Raw genomic sequence first — 12,718 nt, forward strand, 5'->3', positions numbered from 1 at the left:
AGGTCCAGCTCAGAGGGCCTTTTGTCGGGTCCCTCATTGCAAGAAGTGAGGTTACAGGGAACCAGGCAGAGGGCCTTCTTGGTGGCGGCCCCCGCCCTGTGGAACGCCCTCCCATCAGATGTCAAGGAAATAAACAACTATCCGACTTTTAGAAGACATCTGAAGGCAGCCCTGTTTAGGGAAGTTTTTAATGTTTGATGTATTATTCTGTTTAATATTCTATTGGGAGCTGCATAGAGTGACTGGGGAAACCCAGCCAGATGGGCGGGGCATAATAATAATAATAATAATAATAATAATAATAATAATAATAATAGCTGGCCCTAGCAGAGAGATGGGACAGCATTTGGTGCTCCACTTCAGGCAGCGAAATGTCTTTCTTTAGCGCTGGCTGCTGCTTCTGAGTGACTTGACTTTGAGAAATCACTCCTTCCTTGAATTTTGAAGCAGGATGATTGGTTCCCATTACCCATTTTGCTGCAAGTGAGCCTTGGCAAAAAATTTTGCACCTCTCCTCATGGGTGCTGTGTGACTCCAGTGGCCATGGAGTGTATCATTTGAAGGTTCTGACCTTGAACGTAATCAGATAAGGAAACCATCTGAGGACCAAGTTGTTGGAGATAAATAGATTTATTCTCCCTCTCACCCAGTTTGAGTGGAATGATTTAGATCTGCAAAGTGTAAGGGCAAAGATTAATTGTATTTATTTATGTGAAATATTTGTATATTGCCCTTCACCCAATAGATTCCAAATCAGTGAGCTCTATAATGCACTAAAATAGGCAATAACGTCATATCCTGAAGCGGCAGCTAAAAAATAGATGGCAAACTAAGGCATTGCACAAATTAAAACCCCTAGGAAAATAAGTATGTTTTGATGTGGGGCTCCAGCACAGCTTTTGGGGAAAGTGTTCTATAACTGCGGTGCCACCACTGAAAAGCCCTCTCCTGTTACTGATAAGGAAAGTGTTGGGGGAAGTTTCAGCAAAAACATGACACCCTGCTCCAGCCATCACTACTACTCTTGGTAAATTACCAAGACCCCCTCATGGTTGCTCTTCATGACCAAAAGAAACTCTCTCTCACCCCTCCCCCCCCCCAATGATCCCATCACAAATCTCCTGCATAATGTATACTTTGTTCCTGAGGACATTCGTTTTTACAGGTATGAGTCTAAGTGTTTGTTTAGTTCTAGTGGAAAATCATGTCTAACATGATTAATGCTGTGGAACCCTTTCCCCTTACAACCAGACTGCTTTCGTGAACACAAAGCAGTCAATCAACAACTCCCCCCACCCTGCCCTCAGCCCTCATAAATCATACTTGAGCGCAAATATAACTAAACAAGCATTTTATAATCAGAAAGTAGAGGACTGAGTGGATCCAGTAACAAGCTGGCTAGGTAACAGCAGACTGCTTTTGAGATTGATAAGACTTTTGGGTGTGATCATGACTGATTTTATTTTTTCCTTTAAAACAAAGGGGGGGAAAACATCTTTCACACTGCAATAATAATAATAATCTGATGCATTTGTTGCAGAGTGTTTAATATTTTTGTTAAGTGTGACATGGCACTCTCTACCTATGTGCATTGTTTTGTTTTACTATGGAATGTGTGCTGCAAATAAATGAATAAACTTAATTGGGATGAAAAGAGGGAATTAAGCAGAACACAGAGGAGGGGAGCTATGTAACCCTGGTTGCTGACCCATGTCTCATACTTGCATATCAGCCTTTAAGATAAACTGTTAAAATACTTCAGAACAGCCTTGTCAGTAAGTCCACAAAAATGATTAGCCTGAATGTTTTTCTGGTCTACTAGGGGCTGACAGAGGAGGGGTGGAAACAGCTGCCCCTCTGAGCTGCCTTTTGCATTTTTGTGCTGGGCTTCCTTCCTTTGGCAGCCTGCTTGGTTCTGTGCTAGATGTAGAGGAGGGATGGGGTTTGCTATCCCTCCCATGTCTTATGCTTTACAGCTTACAACTTTGGATCATGGTCTTTTGATCTGTCTGGACCATGTTAACATGCTGATTTATGAATCCAGTGCTTTTTTTTACTGGAGAGACGCAGGGGTACAGATACCCCTAAACATTTTGTGAATCTTTGTACTTTTGTCCATTTACTGTATTTATTTTTTCCGATTTGAACTATAAAATGGTGGTTTTCTTGAGAGTACCCCTAAAATGAGAGTACCCCTAAACTTTTTTTAAAAAGAAAAGAAAAAAAGCACTGAATATTTCTACACACCTTTTGAATCTATGCCACTCCTAGATTTGTCCTCTAAGAAGCCTTCAAAATGACAACGGATCAACAGAAGTCAATTGCCACTTGCTTCTTCTAAAGTCTCTGATAAACTTTCTTTGCTTATTTTCTACATTTCCTTTCATTATTCAAAAATAGCTGTTGGTTTTAATTGATCTGTTTTTGGCAAAGAAATGGGATTCTGAATTCTAACTTACTCGCTGACTTAGATATAGACTGTTCAGCTGGGTGTGTGAATTTGAAATATACAGAATAACTGCTGGGGGACAGCTTTTTTGATTTTGTAATAAATCATTTTTGCTGGATTAGTGTTTCCATAATATTAACATTCCTTTTGCATGATATGAAATGGCAAATATGAAAGACTTCTCTAGAAGAAAGATGAGACTTGCATCCTAACCCCTAGCTTTCTATCTCCTAGCTTTCTATATAGCTTTCTATAGCATTATGACTTCTTATGGATAGAAATATTGGGCAGGATTCGCCTTACCAGCCCCATCAGCTGAAGTCTTGCAGAAGGACTTCCATTTGTGCAATGGAACTTTCTTCTCCTCCCCACCCACCCCATCCCTGAAATTTGGTTCTGAGCAGTCAGGACAACTGGGGAGGGTGGGGAGAGGGAGGACCATTCCATCTGGCTAGCGGGGGTGCTTGCACAGACGGAACCATTGGAAGAGTACAATATTGAATTCCACCCAATATTTAAATGAAGCATGCTTCTATTCATATACTGAACAAACCAATTTGTTAAGACTTACAAGAAGAGTTTCTTTTGAAGAAAAGCACAGTACCGGTAATTAAGTCACAACTAAGGGACACGGGTGGCACTGTGGGTTAAACCACAGAACTTAGGACTTGCCGATCAGAAGGTTGGTGGTAGTCATTCTGGCCACATGACCCGGAAGCTGTACGCTGGCTCCCTCGGCCAGTAAAGCGAGATGAGCGCCACAACCCCAGAATCGGTCACGACTGGACCTAATGGTCAGGGGTTCCTTTACCTTATAGTACAATGTCTTGGGGGATGTGCTCCTATGCATTTAGTCAGCATCAGCAACATTAATGCCAGGGATATATAGCAATAATTGAAAGAAGTGTTCTCGCATCCTACTCTCCCTGTAACTGTATGTCCGAGGTTGTAAACAGGATTTAGCAGATTTCTAATACTAACCATTGTGCAGCTACCTCTCTAGCTATAGCATGTTTCTGTTGCATGAGGCTCTGAATTATGTATGTTTGTTTAAAGCATCCTAGGTTGGAATTGTCATTTTTTAGAGTTCAGCACTATGTTCTTCCAATAGCTAAAGCAGTCTTCCAAATGTAGCCAAAATCTAAAACATATTTGGAGAAAATCTAAAACATATTTACTTGATTATTAAGAGGGCTCTGGATTCCGTCACATTCACTCTTAATTTAGAGCACATTCCAGGGGTTTCTCCCTTCCTTTTGCGCCATGTACTAATCTGCTACAGAAATACAACCCCGATGATGTGGAGGGAAAATAGAAATGATTTTTGCAAGGAATGCCATGTTAGGTATGTACACTGAATGCTCCATTTAAGAGAGATCCTCTCTGTTAAAAAGTGGCAAGCTGACTTGTTAGCGTTTTATAGGCAACGTCTCCTAGGTAATATAATGCAAAATGTGTGATATACAGATCACAAACACCAGATATATAATGAATTAGGAATTTGACTTTCAGGTTTCTTTCTGTCCATTTCTGCTGGAGGAAATTAGAATGATGCTTCTCATAGTTTTTACTGTGCAGTCTATTTGAAAGTTCTCTCTCTCTCTCTCTCTCTCTCTCTCTCTCTCTCTCTCTCTCTCTCTGTGTGTGTGTGTGTGTGTGTGAAATCACTAATTGAGGAGAGGGGAACAGAGTACACCAGGGCACACTAGTTTGAAATCATGCTCACCTCTGTGTACAGACAACTCAGATAGTAGCAGCTGCTTTTGGTGATGGTACCACACAGAGGTGTGCACAATTGCAAACTGCTATGTACAGAAGCACCCTGAAAAAATGACCCCAGTGTGTTCCAAATGCTACACAGCCATATAAATACCCCACAAGCAAATGAAAGCTCATTGTCATATAACTTCCCAGCAAACAAATCAGAGTCAATGCCCAATAAAGATTGGACATAGTCCAATCACTTGTAAGCAAATGAGGAAGAGTAAATAGGTCATCTGGTCAAGCCCTTAAATAAACAACAACATTAAGCATGACATTAAATCATGTGTTCCAAATACATATTTTTGGACCCTCGTGGGAGTTTGGACCAGAGAGGTGGCAAGTGAATAAAGGACTAAGGACTGCATTCCCCCCTCCCCATTCCTCAGCCAAATTTATTTCCTCCTTAAAACAACTTCACCTATGGAATTAGGGAATGTATGTAACATTGAGCAGTGAAAAAGGGAGGGAAGGGAAACATCAAGGTAGTGGGGTGGGAAGTCAGCTTTTAAATTTGTATTAAATTTGAACTAATTTGATGTTAATTTGTTAAATTTTTTGAAAAGCAATAAAAATTAATTGCAAAACCCCCCAACAACTTTACCCGAAAGTCATTGGTACTTCATGTTATGATCTGATTTTCAGTTTCCTAGTTGTAAATTCCATTGAACTTACTCCAACTGAACTTACTCACAAGTAACACAGAGAATTCCACTGAGTTACTTGCATTTCTTCTGAAATGCACATGTATCATTGTAGATTTGAGTCTGGATGATGCCCTGTGACCCTTTCAGTTCTTGGGGGGTCCTGGACCAAGCGAATGTTAGCAAGGCTAATTTTGTAAGAAGGCTTCTTTTTAGGACTTGTGAGTGGGGCAGATATTTTAAGTTTCTGAAGCAATTTTGTTTTTTATTGTTGGAAGCTGCAGTCAAAGGAATCTTTTCAGTAGAACCAGGAGTAATGTGGGAGAAGAACATTCCTCAATGCCCGCTGTTCTGATCCTACAATTTCCTTTCCCCAACTAAACTGCAGAACACTATACCAAAAGCAGGAATCAGGTGAATATTTTAGTTTAACTATCAGCACCTCAGATTTCCAATCATGCAACTGAAGTGATTTCTCTTGAATATAGCATTGGTGTATAAAAGGTGCCATATATAAACTACACTGGTTTGTTCTTCTCAAAAATAAATAAATATATATATATATAACTAACTAATGATCTGGTTGTGAGTGGCCACAATTTTGTTCCCGTAAAAAAGTATGTATCATCAAATTGTCCCCACAAAAGTGGAACAAAAACTTGTATTTATTCCCAGGAGAATTTTACTAATGACACCACATCCTTTGTATTTGTGGTGCTATTCCCAGAAGAGACTGAGGTTGGTTGTGTTCTTCCAAAGGTTTCAGTTCTTCAGTATGGATTTAATGAGTGAATTCATGGGCCAAAGCGGAAGATTCCTGCAAATTACATCCCTTAAATGTCTCTATTTTGAGATTATCCCATATGCCAAAAATCTAATTTAGTTGAACATTAACAACACTGTGTGCTTTCAGAAATTCCATCTGCTTCCTTGAAAGAAACACTTTTTTTACCATCCACTGCACCCCATTGTTTATAGACAACACTAAAGTGGTTCTAACAGAGCAAACTGACTCTACTCTGAGACATTGTGTAGTCCATAATAATCTGTATTTGCTCTTCTGCAGACTATTTGACAAACAGAGAAATACATCCTATTTAGGACAGATCCACAGCATACATTTAAAACATATTCCACCCACATTTAAAGCACATGACTTCTCTCAATGTATACTGGGAACTGTTGCTGTGAGAGGGGAAACTCGAGTTCCTAGGAATCTTTGGGGGAAATCATGTGGTTCAAGTGTGTGTTGGATGTGCTTTAAATGCATGATGTGGATCTCCCCATATTCGCCATCTAGGTATATGTAGCCAGAACTCAGTTAATAACAACAGAAGAACCAGCTTTAGGGCTGAATCTGAATTTCTTTAAAATGATTCCCTCTCCCCCACATATCTCATACCCTGTGCTGGAAAATTAGTATCCTTACAAATAATGTGAATATCTGTTATCAACTTAAATCATTATTCTTTGCACAGGAAGTTATGGGCGGCGGCGGGGGAGGGGAGCTTCAAGTCATGTGCAGAATGCCTTTTCTTAATTGCTGGTTCCAAAGGCCATCTCCTACCCAAGTCCTGTTTCTGGAATTGCAGCTGAATTCTGACAAGATGGAGACCCTATGGATGAGTGGTTCCCAGCTTAGGGAATTGGGTTGCATAGCTGCTCTGGATGAGGTTGCACTCATTCTGAAGGAGCAGGTGAGTAGTTTGGAAGTAATCTCAGATCCAGTGACTAAGACCACCCTTAGATGGTCTAAAGAAAAAAAAAATGGTGCATCAACCATCCTGAACTGGGATAGCCTTAGCATGGTGGTCCATACATTGGTAATGTGTGTGGCACTGTGGTTCAAACCACTGAGCCTCTTGGGCTTGCTGATCACAAGGTCAGCAGTTCGAATCTGTGCGACAGGCTGAGCTCCTGTTGCTCTGTCCCAGCTTCTGCCAACCTAGCAGTTCGAAAGCACGCCAGTGCAAGTAGATAAACAGGTACCGCTGCGGTGGGAAAGGTAAACGGCGTTTCTGTGTGCTCTGGCTTCCGTCATGGTGTTCTGTTGCGCCAGGAGCAGTTTAGTCATGCTGGCCACATGACCTGGAAAGCTGCCTGTGGACAAACGCCAGCTCGCTTGGCCTGAAGTGAGATGAGAGCTGCACCCCATAGTCGCCTTTGACTGGACTTAACTGCCCATGGGTCATTTACCTTTACCTTAACATCATGATTAGACTGCTGTAATACACTGTACATTGTGCCTAGTTCAGAAACTTCAGCTAGTGCAAAATGATCCAAAATGCAGCTGCTGTGTTTCTTGGTGGGAAACCCACTTATTAACCCAGTGTTGAAAGATCTGCCCTGGTTGTCTATTAGCTTTCAACCCAAGTTCAAGGTTTCGTTGTAGATGTTTAAAGTCCTAACCAACATGGGACCAGGATACTTGGCCTCTCCCACTACAGATCAAGTTGTTCTTTTAAGATCTTCTGAGAAACCCCAACTGGTCCTTCCACAACCAGTGGATAGTTATTGATGACAATGCAGAAGCGAGCCACTGCAATAATAACCCTCTAGAATACCCTTCCTCAGGTAATTTGTGAGTTGGGTGTAGTAATTACCTTTAAACATTTCTTACATCCATATATGTTTGCCCAAGCTTTTTTACTTCTCTATTTTGTGCCCTTCTTCATTTTATTTGTGATATATACATTCCTTTTGTTTCTATAAATTTTTAAAGGATCTTTTACAGGTGTGATGTGTTGGTTTTTATCTAAACAGCTTACATGAAAAAGCAAGAAATTTTCAATTGAAATGATGAAATTGGAGAGTAAATCTCAAAGATGCTGAAGAGTGACATGCGATTCCATGCATTTATGTATTAGTAATCAAATATTTTTCCATGGTAATGTTTCCTTAGCCACCACAGCAGCTGAACATGGAGGGCAAGGTTGGGCTGCTTGCTGTTCACCTCAAATAAAATCAGACATTTGTTGGTGTGTGGATCAGGCTTGATAGCTGTGCTTGAACTTGGGCATATTTATCATTTCTGTTCAAAGTTGTCTTCTCCTTCCCACCTCCCTCATCTTGTCCACTTTTTATACTAGCAATAGAGCTGCAATAGATCTGCACAAACTTCTAGGGCATGGTAATAATAAATAAATAAATTTTAAAATCCCCCCACCTCTGGGACTTTTAATCTATTGCAGGTGGAAAGAAATGTTTAGGAGAGTTCTGGAAGAATGATGATCCTAGTGCCTATTGTGGTGGCGTCCTTCCCACCTCTGGGGCTTCCTCTGTTGCTAATGATTCCTAGGTGTCTATATGTAAGAATAAGCCAAGATATTTCTTAGTGGGCCCCTGTGAAATGAAATTCTGCCTTTCCACCACCTCTTTCTGTCACAGTAAATGGCATAATAATCACAGTGTGCAATGTTTCAGTTTGGGGCTGGTATGCAAGGGACAGCAGGATGGTGGAAGGCCTGTGTTTTTCATCTGCCTTTCCATCTGTGGAAATAACCATCACTTTCCATGTGTTAGGACCCCTCCCCTTTGAAATGGCCCATCAGGGACTTGCGGTCTGTTGAAGTAATTTGGTAAATCCTGTCAGGTTTCATCTCTTTATTCTTGTTCCAAGTGGCCTGGTTTTGAGAAGTATCTCCCTTCTCTCCCAGTTTCAGTCCAGCAGGGAAGTCCATGGTTGGGATGGATATTTACGAGCAGGGGGAAAGGAGAATCTTTCCCTCTATATCATTTTTCTTTACAGCTGCAGGTGTCACACAAGTAGCTTATCCATACTGGGGGTGTAAAAGGACAAAACAATATTGAGTAGGTTTTGGGAAAGGACTCTGTCACCCACCCCCACAGTCAGAGAATGCCTAAGAACCTCTTCCGATGGTGTATGTGTGTGTGAATACAGTTGGATGAATTTCCAACCAAGTGACTGCTATGCCTTGTTCCCACGTAGTATTAACTTTGCTTCCAGAATTCCCTGGATATAATGCTACTCACAGTTTTGTGCAGGTAAGCCCCGTTAAAATGAGTTGGACTTTCCTGTGCATAACTGCAGTAGGACTGCTGTTGCAGATAGCAGCAAGATGGCCCAAATATGTGTGGAAAATTCATTGGTAACAAATGCTGGGCAGAATATCAGCTTGCAACAGAACACCATAGTTGGTGGTGCAATGACAACAGCAAACAAATTACTGCAATAAGGCATAGAAATAGCTATATTACTTGCAGAGGGAGCAGCAGCATTAGAATGCTATAGATGAAACAGAGCGTGTGGGGATATGCGACCCATTGCAGAAATTCATACTTCATGCTGAATTTACCTTCGTGTCAAAAGCTTTGTCGGCCACTGCCATCCCCCAGTCTCATTTATCCATCAAAGCTGTTGCCACCAGCAGTGAGCCTTCTATGAGGTAGCGTCTCTCCAGCATTTAGACATGTTTTGTTTCATTAAACAGATTCTAATTTACAGCAAGGGGTTTATATTTTTAGTTCTTAATACTCAGCTTGCTTGATTTTTGAAAGCAGCTAAAAACCTTTGAGTCTAAGGCAGCCCAGCGCACTTAATAAATCCTCAAATCTTAAAAAAGTCCACTTAAATTGAACAGCAGCATGCCTGCCTTTGTAGAAGTGGATTCAAAAATTATAATTCAAATTTTTAGAAGGGTAGATGTGTAGGGAGACTAAAATGCAACTGAAGAGCCGAGAACCATTTTTCTTTAATTGGGTGGATGCTATCACCGTTTGGACTAAATGAACACACAAGACTTCTTAAACTTTTTGGGGTGAGCACCAGAGTTGTTCCATTTTGTGGAGCACATTTTCTTACCTTATGGCTACCATGTGGATGGATGCTTGGAAGTTTTCAAATTAAAACAATGAAGTTGTATGGACATATGGGAAAGAGGTGTGCACACAGTGTACACATGCTCTGCTGAAGAGACAAGCTGTTTTCAATTTACATTGTAAAACCTAAACTTAAAAGCACTTGTCTCTTCAGCATGTGGGAAAATGTCAAGGAAACCTGTGTTTCTTCAGCATTTTCCTCTTTTTGGTTTCATTAGTATTTTTGGGACCTCCTGAAGTACATCAGGATTTGGAGGGTACTATATCACAGTCCACAATAAATTCTGAGTGGGGTGTGTTGTCGTGTGCTCTTATATCTCATCATTTGTGGAAATTCATAGAATCATAGAATCATAGAGTTGGAATAGACCACAAGGGCCACCGAGTCCAACCCCCTGCCAAGCAGGAAACACCATCAGAGCACTCCTGACATATGGTTGTCAAGCCTCTGCTTAAAGACCTCCAAAGACGGAGACTCCACCACACTCCTTGGCAGCAAATTCCACTGTCGAACAGCTCTTACTGTCAGAAAGTTCTTCCTAATGTTTAGGCGGAATCTTCTTTCTTGTAGTTTGGATCCATTCCTCCGTGTCCGCTTCTCTGGAGCAGCAGAAAACAACCTTTCTCCCTCCTCTATATGACATCCTTTTATATATTTGAACATGGCTATCATATCACCCCTTAACCTCCTCTTCTCCAGGCTAAACATGCCCAGCTCCCTTAGCCGTTCTTCATAAGGCATCGTTTCCAGACCTTTGACCATTTTGGTTGCCCTCCTCTGGACACGTTCCAGTTTGTCAGTGTCCCTCTTGAACTGTGGTGCCCAGAACTGGACACAGTACTCCAGGTGAGGTCTGACCAGAGCAGAATACAGTGGCACTATTACTTCCCTTGATCTAGATGCTATACTCCTATTGATGCAGCCCAGAATTGCATTTGCTTTTTTAGCTGCCGCGTCACACTGTTGGCTAATGTCAAGTTTGTGGTCAACCAAGACTCCTAGATCCTTTTCACATGTACTGCTCTCAAGCCAGGTGTCACCCATCTTGTATTTGTGCCTCTCATTTTTTTTGCCCAAGTGCAATACTTTACATTTCTCCCTGTTAAAGTTCATCTTGTTTGTTTTGGCCCAGTTCTCTAATCTGTCAAGGTCGTTTTGAAGTGTGATCCTGTCCTCTGGGGTGTTAGCCACCCCTCCCAGTTTGGTGTCATCTGCAAATTTGATCAGGATGCCCTTGAGTCCATCATCCAAGTCGTTGATAAAGATGTTGAATAAGACCGGGCCCAAGACAGAACCCTGTGGCACCCCACTAGTCACTCTTCTCCAGGATGAAGAGGAACCATTGATGAGCACCCTTTGGGTTCGGTCAGTCAGCCAGTTACAAATCCACTGAGTGGTAGCATAGTCAAGACCGCATTTTACCAGCTTCTTTACAAGGATATCATGGGGCACCTTGTCGAATGCCTTGCTGAAATCAAGGTAGGCTACATCCACTGCGTTCCCTTCATCTACCAGGCTTGTAATTCTGTCAAAAAACGAGATCAGGTTAGTCTGACATGACTTATTTTTCAGAAATCCATGCTGACTATTGGTGATCACAGCATTCCTTTCTAGGTGCTCAGTATTCTGCTCATATTTGTGTGGATGGACACAAGAAAGAGTACTCTGTGGGATGCTATTGATACAAGGTTCTTACAAAACAAAACTCAGCTAAACAATTAACTGAAAAGAGACCTTTAGAAACCACCTGGATCTCTCTAAAACTTTTGATGACTCATGAGACTGTGTTTATCTTCCAATATATAGGCTTTGAAAACTTCTAACATTTCAGAATCAACAACAATCCTAACAATTTCAGTTCCTAGGGTTTTACAACCAATATTTTTTAGGTCTTTGATACAATTTGGGGGATAGGCACTGATATCCAGATTCTGATAAATATCCAGTACCTTTGGCAATTCGTCCTTCCAAAGTAATGAGGAAAGGGCCACCCTTTTCCACATTGTTCTCTTCATCCTTGAATAAGCTCAGAGAAATAAAAATGATCCTCCCATTTGTAACCTGAGAAATGGAGTCAACACTGTATGAATGTGGTCTCTAACCCGATGCCAATGTTGTCCTGGAACCACCAGTGGAGACCTGGAATGGAAAAACCTCCTTGACAAAGTGCTATTTCATCCACGACACCATTTATCATGGAGATGGGCTGGGCGAAACTGAAAGGAAAAGCAAACATTCATCTTGTTTTTATTAAAAGGCACAAAAGGTTTGCAGTGTAGTTGACAGAGGCCATATGTGACCTGCTTAGTGTTTGGCAGGGATCATTCCAGATAAAAAGTGAAAGGAGTGTCCTGTGAGGTAAAGTTATACCTCACCTTAATGAGCAGTAAAAACAGGGAGGAAAATGATTGGATTTCTAATGACCTAAGGTTCAACTTCCTACTTCATCAGATTTATATGTGAGTTGTTGAGGAAAGCAGAGATAGCTTGACCAACAGAGCAGCTTTTAAAAATATAGACTCTTGAGTGCCATTTTTCATCCCACTGAGGGACAAGTCCCACATCATCGTTCAAGCTGCTTCCAGCTGGTTGTCCAGTGCTATAAGGAAGGATTTTATTATTTCAGAGCTCTCCACTGAGTCTGATTATTTGAAGGGAATGAGAGAAAGATGTAAAATTGTAGCAGCTAAATGTGGAAGATGAATATTATAATTATTTACAGGTCTTTTTGAAGTACTCATGACTGTCCATCCCAAATACCTAACGTTGTGTGTGTGTGATCTGGGAGAGGTGTTTGGACTTGGATCTAGCACATACGGATTCAAATTTCAATTACACTTTGGAATTTCTGATTCATTTCTGACAATCAACTATGTCACAAGGTGAATTCAGATGTCCACTTAACCAAACCATGATCTGCTCACATGCTAGTTTTTCTCTCACTGATGATTACTGCCACCTTTAGACAAAAGGGCCATTGAGAAGAGTGGAGCACCAGCTTCTAATTAAATCTTCAAAAGGACC

This window comes from Podarcis muralis, chromosome 5, assembly GCF_964188315.1.
Source record: "Podarcis muralis chromosome 5, rPodMur119.hap1.1, whole genome shotgun sequence".
NCBI classification, from domain to species: Eukaryota; Metazoa; Chordata; class Lepidosauria; order Squamata; family Lacertidae; genus Podarcis; species Podarcis muralis.